At 33.6% G+C, this 8752-nt stretch overlaps 4 non-coding genes across 4 annotated transcripts; all 4 read left to right on the top strand.

Moving 5' to 3' along the window:
- The first annotated feature begins 2028 nt into the window (after window positions 1–2028).
- LOC149770688 (5S ribosomal RNA) lies at window positions 2029–2147 on the top strand. The gene has a single exon (XR_016418776.1). It is a non-coding gene; the product is annotated as a 5S ribosomal RNA (ribosomal RNA).
- Window positions 2148–3065: 918 nt separating this feature from the next.
- On the top strand, window positions 3066–3184 carry LOC149770689 (5S ribosomal RNA). Its single transcript, XR_016418650.1, has one exon. It is a non-coding gene; the product is annotated as a 5S ribosomal RNA (ribosomal RNA).
- Window positions 3185–6666: 3482 nt separating this feature from the next.
- LOC149770690 (5S ribosomal RNA) lies at window positions 6667–6785 on the top strand. Its single transcript, XR_016418777.1, has one exon. It is a non-coding gene; the product is annotated as a 5S ribosomal RNA (ribosomal RNA).
- Window positions 6786–7697: 912 nt separating this feature from the next.
- On the top strand, window positions 7698–7816 carry LOC149770691 (5S ribosomal RNA). Its single transcript, XR_016418651.1, has one exon. It is a non-coding gene; the product is annotated as a 5S ribosomal RNA (ribosomal RNA).
- Window positions 7817–8752: the final 936 nt, after the last annotated feature.

Below are 8752 nucleotides of genomic sequence, written 5' to 3' on the forward strand. Positions count from 1 at the left end.
GCTATTAACATTAATTGTACTTCTGTGTAATTTTATTTTTAACGCGTTATCCTATAACGATTGCAAACAAGGGCAAAAACTCTACTGATCTTACTCGATAATTATACCATACTGAATTAATAAGTTTATCTCGTAAAAACGGATCATATATATATCCTGGGTGGCTGAGGGTGTTTTAAGATATGTGTGTGTCTTTTGTGATATATATATATATATATATATATATATATATATATATATATATATATATACGTTTGTGTGTGTACATACATACATACATACGTGTATTATTTACATATAGTCTTGGATAATTTTAATTATTGGGATATGGATTTTAGATATCAACAGATACAAAGGAAACAAACGTTTCAATACATATAATGACATTTTCTTAAATTCTACATTGTATCATATTGACCTACTACTTGCTAGGCAAGCTGACATTTATAAAATTTGCAAACTCCTTATATATATTTAAACTTACTTTTAGTATTCAACCAGAAAATCAGTACAGTGCAGAAAGATTGAAAATATTATTTCTTTCATATATATATATATATATATATATATATATATATATATATATATATATATATATATATATATATATATATGAGAGAGATGGGGGGATTCGGAATGGTTTAAACAGACTCTAAATTACACTGATAAAATGTACATCAGTCCAATGGTTAACATGATAGATTTCTATCAAGCTGGTTGCCCTATTGTACCCTTGAGCAAGACTACCCTCATTGCCTAACAAAACCAAGCAGTCTTTTGCCAGAACACCATAATGTGAACTTAGGCCATCTAAATCAAATTCCTATGTGAAATTTGCCAATATAAGCCAATACACTTTAATGCAAACTTAGCCAATCTAAACCAAATATCTTAATGGAAACTTAGCCAAACACCTTAATGTGAACTTAGCCCATCTAAACCAATGTACCATAATGTGAACTTAGCCCATCTAAACCAAGAAAAGAATAATGTGATATTGGCTCATATAAACAAAAACACCTTAATGCTATCTTAGCCAATCTAAACCAACCGACTTAATTTATTTTTATAAAGAATACAAAGTGAAAATTTAAATACTTTTCAGCATTATAAATGAAATCACAAATAGTCCATGAAAAGTTATATGACAAGTCCAAAAGGGTAGTGTTCCAAATGAATGCCAGTGGTTTTCTGAATGAAGTCCAATTTTGAATGTGCTGATGTAATAACAATCTTGACGTGTGGCGATGATGTAATTTAGAATGTCCTTGAATGAATTCATAATAGTCCCAAAATAGCGATTTTTGATATTTGGACATTAGTATTGGGGTGTATGGACATATTTGTTTTGCTTATCAAAACGTTGGAAATCGCCGACACCATGCGGTATCGGCATAGGCTGCTTACTAGCCACAGGGGGCTCGTATCATTGCTTACAATGAAACTATCAGTCGTACATATAGTATAAAATGTATGACTGTCAGTTCAATTGTGAGCAACGATGCGAGCCCCTGTGCTTACTAGCCTGCCATGCAAACTTGACCGACCTTTCATCGAGATATACCTGCATGAAATCGAGAGAAATACGATTTATTTTCTCAGAAATAATTCCGAGTATAACATCATTTGTCGTTAATGAAGCTGACTGACGAAAGAAAACGACAACCTTGATGAAATTTGACACGGAACTCGCCATTGTATTACTATTCAAATGACTGCACAAATATGGCAACCTACATGTCAGTGACATCGGCGATCAAATAAGCTCTTGCTTCTTTACAGATTGAAACTGAAGGGATGTATTGTCGTAAGCAGAGCTCTCCCCTGTCTCTAATATATATATATATATATATATATATATATATATATATATATATATATATATATATATATATATATATATATATATATATATATATATATATATATATATGTGTGTGTGTGTGTGTGTGTCTGTGTGTGTGTGTAATATATCTTTGTAACGACGAAGAGACAACCTATATTAGTCTTAAATTTGTACATACAAATGTCTACGGCCATACCACGTTGAAAACACCGGTTCTCGTCCGATCACCGAAGTTAAGCAACGTCGGGCCCGGTTAGTACTTGGATGGGTGACCGCCTGGGAATACCGGGTGCTGTAGGCATTTTTTAAATTTTTTTTTGGTTCCATCCTCACTGTGAGGATATGCGATCATATATGGCCAATATTTCTTGTTCACAAATCTGGTGCAAATTTTTCAGTTTCCTCTACCTCCAGGATCGAAATGGGCCGCCTCGTATGCCGTCCAGATCCTCCAAATTTCTTCTGATATTCCGGATTCAGCCTATAGCGAATAATTGCAACGTATGCAATCGATGTCTTTCATTTTGGATACTTGTCTGTGGTATTTCTTATTCAATAATTGATAGATATATTTGGAATGTATTATTTTTAATTATTTTAATTTATTTACCTGTTTTTAGCAGGGCACCAGTCTATCAGTGTGAAACTTGGCATCCCTTAGCGAATACTTCGAATATGGGCCATTGACAAAATAAATTGGTGTATAAATCTCTGTTTTGATTACAGTAAGTTTGGATGGATGTTCCCTGCTTCCACTTCCTTGCACTTTCTGTGTTTCCACAACTTTAACGTTTCCGAGCTGCAAGACGATATCCGTTTCAAATCAGATTCGAGTCCGTCTTTAAAGGTAGCTCATAGGCTGATGTCGATTATTTACCTATTGAATTAGTCAGTTGATACAAGATAAATAATAATAATAATAATAATAATAATAATAATAATAATGCCCAAAAACAACAAAAATGAACTGAATCTTCGTTTAAATGCATTGTTATTTAAGTCCATTTGAAGGTGTAAACCTCCGGTTAAGCAACTAATGTCCGAGTCCGAAAATGCCTGAATTACAAATTTGAATAATGTATGAAGGCAGTTTATCTATATAAGTTTTAATAAGTACACTTTAATTACTAATTTTACACGGCACATAAACGTAAACGTCTGTACATCGGAAACGGTGAAGAGAGAAGCGAATATAAGTCTTAAATTTACACACACTTGTGTCTACGGCCATACCACGTTGAAAGCACCGGTTCTCGTCCGATCACCGAAGTTAAGCAACGTCGGGCCCGGTTAGTACTTGGATGGGTGACCGCCTGGGAATACCGGGTGCTGTAGACTCTAATTTTTTTTTTTCTTTTATAACTAAAAACAGTTGAAGTTTTTCTTTCTTTCTTTTATTGTAACTAAATTTACTTTATTCAATATAAATAATAAATAGAGCAATTTCTCGACTTTCATTTTCTCTTTTTCCTTAACTTTCTTCAATAATTCGGATCCTAAAAAAATCAAGTATAGGACCTGAATATAGCAAATGTTGCTTTGCACTTCTCTGCTCTTGGTTTCGATCCTTACTACTGGAATATGCGATCATAGATGACCAGTATTTCTTATTAACAAATTCGGTTCAATTTATCCAGTTTCCTCTACTTTTACTACCACAACAAGCTGCCTCCTTTCACGTCGAAATACTTCCTTCAAGTTTCTTCTCATATATTCCTGGTGTAGTCTCTAGCGCAGAGTTGCAAAATATGCGATCAATGTCTTTCATTTTGGGTACTTATTTGTGGTATTTCTTATTCACTAATTGATTGATAAATATGGAATGTATGAATTGTGAGAATTTTTTATATTAATTTATTGATTGATTGATTTCTTTTACAGCAGGGCCTCAGTCTGCCAGTGGGAAAATTGGCATCCTGTAGCGAATACTGTAAATATGGGCCATTGGCTAAATAAATTGGGTTATAAAATTCTGTTTTGATTACAGTAAGTTTAGATAGATATTCCATGCTTCCACTTTCTGTATTTCCACAACGTTAACTTCTACAAGTTGCAAGAAGAGATCCTTTGCAAATCTGATAAGACCCTATTTTTAAAGTTAGCTTATAGGCCGGTGTCGCTTATTTTAACCAAATGATAGGACAGAAAGAGGAATAATAATAATAATAATAACAACAACAATAATGTCCTGAATCTGCATTTTAAGTCAATTTCAACATGGAATTCTCCCCTTATCTGGGTCAGAAAATGGATGAGTGACAAATATGAGTATCTGAGGCCAGTTTTGCTTCTTTTGGATTAGAACTTTGAATCAGTATACACTTTAGTTACTAATATTATACTGCACACAAACATTTGTACATCGGAAACGTTGAAGAGATGTGTGACTAATCAGCCCAAGAGTCTTGAAAACGCATCAAGACAACAAATTATGTTTTACAGTCGAAATGTTGTTCTCACTAGAACTGAAATCATTCAATTTCTACTTAAATGCCCGAAAAATTTACAATTAAAACTACAATAAATGTTTTATACCTAGTCCCGCACAGTGACGTTTATCTGATTCCCTGTACTCACCGAGAGCATTCTGTGTCATATGGATGCATATCAAATGAAGTGAAAAGTAATGGAATACTCGCTTTTTTATTTATCCCTATGCATCGTGGTGCCCACACCATGATGAGACGCTGTTTCAATAAACCTTTTTATATATGTTCTTTACTGTTCTTCCTTTTTCTTCTTGCTTTATCATACTGACACACGAGAGAGAGAGAGAGAGAGAGAGAGTATGCAACAAAGTTCGCATAACTTTATCAGCTATTAACATTAATTGTACTTCTGTGTAATTTTATTTTTAACGCGTTATCCTATAACGATTGCAAACAAGGGCAAAAACTCTACTGATCTTACTCGATAATTATACCATACTGAATTAATAAGTTTATCTCGTAAAAACGGATGATATATATATCCTGGGTGGCTGAGGGTGTTTTAAGATATGTGTGTGTCTTTTGTGATATATATATATATATATATATATATATATATATATATATATATATATACGTTTGTGTGTGTACATACATACATACATACGTGTATTATTTACATATAGTCTTGGATAATTTTAATTATTGGGATATGGATTTTAGATATCAACAGATACAAAGGAAACAAACGTTTCAATACATATAATGACATTTTCTTAAATTCTACATTGTATCATATTGACCTACTACTTGCTAGGCAAGCTGACATTTATAAAATTTGCAAACTCCTTATATATATTTAAACTTACTTTTAGTATTCAACCAGAAAATCAGTACAGTGCAGAAAGATTGAAAATATTATTTCTTTCATATATATATATATATATATATATATATATATATATATATATATATATATGAGAGAGAGATGGGGGGATTCGGAATGGTTTAAACAGACTCTAAATTACACTGATAAAATGTACATCAGTCCAATGGTTAACATGATAGATTTCTATCAAGCTGGTTGCCCTATTGTACCCTTGAGCAAGACTACCCTCATTGCCTAACAAAACCAAGCAGTCTTTTGCCAGAACACCATAATGTGAACTTAGGCCATCTAAATCAAATTCCTATGTGAAATTTGCCAATATAAGCCAATACACTTTAATGCAAACTTAGCCAATCTAAACCAAATATCTTAATGGAAACTTAGCCAAACACCTTAATGTGAACTTAGCCCATCTAAACCAATGTACCATAATGTGAACTTAGCCCATCTAAACCAAGAAAAGAATAATGTGATATTGGCTCATATAAACAAAAACACCTTAATGCTATCTTAGCCAATCTAAACCAACCGACTTAATTTATTTTTATAAAGAATACAAAGTGAAAATTTAAATACTTTTCAGCATTATAAATGAAATCACAAATAGTCCATGAAAAGTTATATGACAAGTCCAAAAGGGTAGTGTTCCAAATGAATGCCAGTGGTTTTCTGAATGAAGTCCAATTTTGAATGTGCTGATGTAATAACAATCTTGACGTGTGGCGATGATGTAATTTAGAATGTCCTTGAATGAATTCATAATAGTCCCAAAATAGCGATTTTTGATATTTGGACATTAGTATTGGGGTGTATGGACATTTGTTTTGCTTATCAAAACGTTGGAAATCGCCGACACCATGCGGTATCGGCATAGGCTGCTTACTAGCCACAGGGGGCTCGTATCATTGCTTACAATGAAACTATCAGTCGTACATATAGTATAAAATGTATGACTGTCAGTTCAATTGTGAGCAACGATGCGAGCCCCTGTGCTTACTAGCCTGCCATGCAAACTTGACCGACCTTTCATCGAGATATACCTGCATGAAATCGAGAGAAATACGATTTATTTTCTCAGAAATAATTCCGAGTATAACATCATTTGTCGTTAATGAAGCTGACTGACGAAAGAAAACGACAACCTTGATGAAATTTGACACGGAACTCGCCATTGTATTACTATTCAAATGACTGCACAAATATGGCAACCTACATGTCAGTGACATCGGCGATCAAATAAGCTCTTGCTTCTTTACAGATTGAAACTGAAGGGATGTATTGTCGTAAGCAGAGCTCTCCCCTGTCTCTAATATATATATATATATATATATATATATATATATATATATATATATATATATATATATATATATATATATATATATATATATGTGTGTGTGTGTGTGTGTGTGTGTGTGTGTGTGTGTCTGTGTGTGTGTGTAATATATCTTTGTAACGACGAAGAGACAACCTATATTAGTCTTAAATTTGTACATACAAATGTCTACGGCCATACCACGTTGAAAACACCGGTTCTCGTCCGATCACCGAAGTTAAGCAACGTCGGGCCCGGTTAGTACTTGGATGGGTGACCGCCTGGGAATACCGGGTGCTGTAGGCATTTTTTAAATTTTTTTTTGGTTCCATCCTCACTGTGAGGATATGCGATCATATATGGCCAATATTTCTTGTTCACAAATCTGGTGCAAATTTTTCAGTTTCCTCTACCTCCAGGATCGAAATGGGCCGCCTCGTATGCCGTCCAGATCCTCCAAATTTCTTCTGATATTCCGGATTCAGCCTATAGCGAATAATTGCAACGTATGCAATCGATGTCTTTCATTTTGGACACTTGTCTGTGGTATTTCTTATTCAATAATTGATAGATATATTTGGAATGTATTATTTTTAATTATTTTAATTTATTTACCTGTTTTTAGCAGGGCACCAGTCTATCAGTGTGAAACTTGGCATCCCTTAGCGAATACTTCGAATATGGGCCATTGACAAAATAAATTGGTGTATAAATCTCTGTTTTGATTACAGTAAGTTTGGATGGATGTTCCCTGCTTCCACTTCCTTGCACTTTCTGTGTTTCCACAACTTTAACGTTTCCGAGCTGCAAGACGATATCCGTTTCAAATCAGATTCGAGTCCGTCTTTAAAGGTAGCTCATAGGCTGATGTCGATTATTTACCTATTGAATTAGTCAGTTGATACAAGATAAATAATAATAATAATAATAATAATAATAATAATGCCCAAAAACAACAAAAATGAACTGAATCTTCGTTTAAATGCATTGTTATTTAAGTCCATTTGAAGGTGTAAACCTCCGGTTAAGCAACTAATGTCCGAGTCCGAAAATGCCTGAATTACAAATTTGAATAATGTATGAAGGCAGTTTATCTATATAAGTTTTAATAAGTACACTTTAATTACTAATTTTACACGGCACATAAACGTAAACGTCTGTACATCGGAAACGGTGAAGAGAGAAGCGAATATAAGTCTTAAATTTACACACACTTGTGTCTACGGCCATACCACGTTGAAAGCACCGGTTCTCGTCCGATCACCGAAGTTAAGCAACGTCGGGCCCGGTTAGTACTTGGATGGGTGACCGCCTGGGAATACCGGGTGCTGTAGACTCTAATTTTTTTTTTTCTTTTATAACTAAAAACAGTTGAAGTTTTTCTTTCTTTCTTTTATTGTAACTAAATTTACTTTATTCAATATAAATAATAAATAGAGCAATTTCTCGACTTTCATTTTCTCTTTTTCCTTAACTTTCTTCAATAATTCGGATCCTAAAAAAATCAAGTATAGGACCTGAATATAGCAAATGTTGCTTTGCACTTCTCTGCTCTTGGTTTCGATCCTTACTACTGGAATATGCGATCATAGATGACCAGTATTTCTTATTAACAAATTCGGTTCAATTTATCCAGTTTCCTCTACTTTTACTACCACAACAAGCTGCCTCCTTTCACGTCGAAATACTTCCTTCAAGTTTCTTCTCATATATTCCTGGTGTAGTCTCTAGCGCAGAGTTGCAAAATATGCGATCAATGTCTTTCATTTTGGGTACTTATTTGTGGTATTTCTTATTCACTAATTGATTGATAAATATGGAATGTATGAATTGTGAGAATTTTTTATATTAATTTATTGATTGATTGATTTCTTTTACAGCAGGGCCTCAGTCTGCCAGTGGGAAAATTGGCATCCTGTAGCGAATACTGTAAATATGGGCCATTGGCTAAATAAATTGGGTTATAAAATTCTGTTTTGATTACAGTAAGTTTAGATAGATATTCCATGCTTCCACTTTCTGTATTTCCACAACGTTAACTTCTACAAGTTGCAAGAAGAGATCCTTTGCAAATCTGATAAGACCCTATTTTTAAAGTTAGCTTATAGGCCGGTGTCGCTTATTTTAACCAAATGATAGGACAGAAAGAGGAATAATAATAATAATAATAACAACAACAATAATGTCCTGAATCTGGATTTTAAGTCAATTTCAACATGGAATTCTCCCCTTATCTGGGTCAGAAAATGGATGAGTGACAAATATGAGTATCT

The sequence above is a fragment of the Sinohyriopsis cumingii genome, unplaced genomic scaffold, assembly GCF_028554795.1.
Source record: "Sinohyriopsis cumingii isolate HCF-2022 unplaced genomic scaffold, ASM2855479v2 utg002479l, whole genome shotgun sequence".
In the NCBI taxonomy this organism is placed as follows: domain Eukaryota; kingdom Metazoa; phylum Mollusca; class Bivalvia; order Unionida; family Unionidae; genus Sinohyriopsis; species Sinohyriopsis cumingii.